The sequence below is a fragment of the Austrofundulus limnaeus genome, unplaced genomic scaffold, assembly GCF_001266775.1.
Source record: "Austrofundulus limnaeus strain Quisiro unplaced genomic scaffold, Austrofundulus_limnaeus-1.0 Scaffold478, whole genome shotgun sequence".
NCBI lineage: Eukaryota > Metazoa > Chordata > Actinopteri > Cyprinodontiformes > Rivulidae > Austrofundulus > Austrofundulus limnaeus.
The window spans coordinates 174915-177451 of NW_013952880.1; the positions used below are offsets into that span (position 1 = coordinate 174915).

At 40.1% G+C, this 2537-nt stretch overlaps 1 protein-coding gene across 1 annotated transcript in view; it reads right to left on the reverse strand.

The window, feature by feature from the left end:
* The window catches only part of fgd (faciogenital dysplasia), a 90305-nt gene that overhangs the window by 86707 nt on the left and 1061 nt on the right, over nt 1-2537 (reverse strand). The window lies entirely within an intron of this gene.

Consider the following 2537-nt stretch of genomic DNA (forward strand, 5'->3'; position numbering starts at 1 on the left):
AAGATACACTTTAAGCACTGTTATTGTACATCGCAGGTTTTCCTAATATCGTGCAGTCCTACTCTAAATCAATAATTGAGCAAACAACACTAAAAAATAAAATTAAATAAAAAATTTGCTCTGACACTTGAAAGACCAGTTAGGAATAGACTATATTGGGTAATCAGCATCAGAGCTCACATCATCACCCATGTGCAAGAAATAGTACCCACCACCACTATGCAAGAATAGCTCTTCGATGTCTTCACCAATCGCAACCAGTTGTAATCTCAATAAAATAATCCCTAAGAAATAATCAATGGAGCTACGTAACAGTGTTTTTATGAACACTGGCAGCCAATTTAGACTTTCATCTCTAGTTTGTGTGTTTGGTCTGGTTGGTGTCTAAAGATCACACAATTCATGCTTTGAAAATGTTTCCACCTAAACTAAAGCTCCCTCTGTGGGGCACTAGTGACAAAAATAGGCAGATATTTGCTTCATGGGGTAAATTCACTTGGTGATAGGGATGTCCCAAACCTGATTTTTTGGCTCCCGATACAAAACAATTTTTTTAATGATTAGTCTTTCCGATACCGATCCGATACCAATCCGATAGCTTTATTTCTGCCCAAGTGACAAGGTTGGTAGTATTAAAGCAAGCCCTGCTGTTCCCACCACGAGAAACATCCAGTTTTGCAAGATGCATTTTCAGCATCATTGTTTTCTATTGAAAAATGTTCCCACACTGTGGACACTCTGCGTTTTGACCTCTTAAAGGCAGTTGTAAAGCATGATGATGCTGAAAACTGTTGCAAAAACTGGATCGGCCCGATCACATGACTAAATCCGATACTACCCTATTTTCAAAAAATGGCCATATCTGCCACCAATACTGATCTGATCTGATCTGACCAGTATCTGATCGGGACATCCCTACTTGGTGACAATTTCACCACTAAAAAGTCAAAACCACAGTTGCAGAGACTTTAGATTTTCTAATGCAGAACATAAGGTCAAATGTCAACTGTCTGTAAGGGGTATGATAATTTTTGTCATCTGTACCAGGAGGTGTACCAGTTTTTTCATTGTGGTTGATGATATGCAGTGCAGGACTCTGTGACCCTGTAAACTGTGAGAACCATCAGCGCATCAACGTTGATAAAACTCCCCAATAAATGGTGGCGCCAGAAAAAGAAAACAAACAAGGAGACGCCGTGTAAGATTTGCCATTATCCACAATTTCACTATTTATTTATCACTTGAAGACTACAAGGACACAAAAACTGTGTTGAACGTCTGGTGAAAAACAAACATCTTATTTTTTAAATAGAAGATTGATAAAAAAATTAACATGATTGCCTCCTCCTGAGCTGGAGAGTGAAACTGTGGACACAGGCTGAATGCTGAAGCTTAGTAGAGAGGTCTTCAACCATGTTCCTCATGACCCACTGTCCTGCATGTGTTAGATGTTTCCCTGCTTCATCACACATGACTGAAACAAGTGATTGACAGCTTTCTGCTGAACATGATGACCTTCTGAGAGGATAATTTAATGATTTGAATCAGGTGTGTTGAAGCAGGGAAACAGTTAAAACATGCAGGAGAGTGGGTCACTGAATACAACTGTGTCCAGTTCTTTTGAATCTTTTTTCATTATTATTATCAAGATCCCCTGGGCGCAACTCTTTCTGTTTAAAGTCTTTTTGGAGAATCTCCAGTGTCTTCATCATCCCTCCTCTCTGTTTTATCTTCTTTGTCCAAACCAAGTTTGTCTGTCATGTGTGATTGTCCTGTTAGTTAGCTGTGCACACTATCCTGCAGGGTGATTTGCTAAAATGTCAGTAATTTAATCTCAGTTTAAATCCAGCTGTTGTGTGAAGGCCTCTGTGGTTTGTTCCCAAATATTAGTGATCAAACAGCATCATGAAGAAAAAAGGAACAAACCAGACTGGTCACGGAGAAGTTTAAGGCAAGTCATAAAACAACATCCCCAGTTTGGAACACCTCACAGAGCTCTGATCAGTTGCTGGTATAAATGCACCTTCCACACTGCGCGTCGGTGTTGTTGTGGTTTTTATTTCGGCCGCTCCCCTCAACGGGGTCGCCACAAGCGAGCAAACTCACACAAGAAGTTTGGCAACTATTTTATGCTTTTTTTTAAATGCAACCTGGGCTCAAGTTTGCAGCACATGGGATTACGACACCTCAACGCAGACCAGCAAGCTACCTCAGACACCCCCCACCAACCACCAACCACCATACTTCAGTGTGAGGTGTGAAAATAAGTGACACAAACACTTTGTGTTACAAATTGTCTTGTGCTTTACCACTTCCTTGTTGAACAATAGGGTAATAATTGTGATTAGGTGTATGAACAACAAACAACTAATAAGACAGTTATAACAAATTGTATTAACTGTACGGAGGTATAACAGTGGGTAGACAGATAAGTCAGGTTCACATGATTTCATGACACTATTAGAAAAAACTTTGCTAACATACAGCAAGGAGGAAACCACACACACACACACACACACACACACACACACACACAC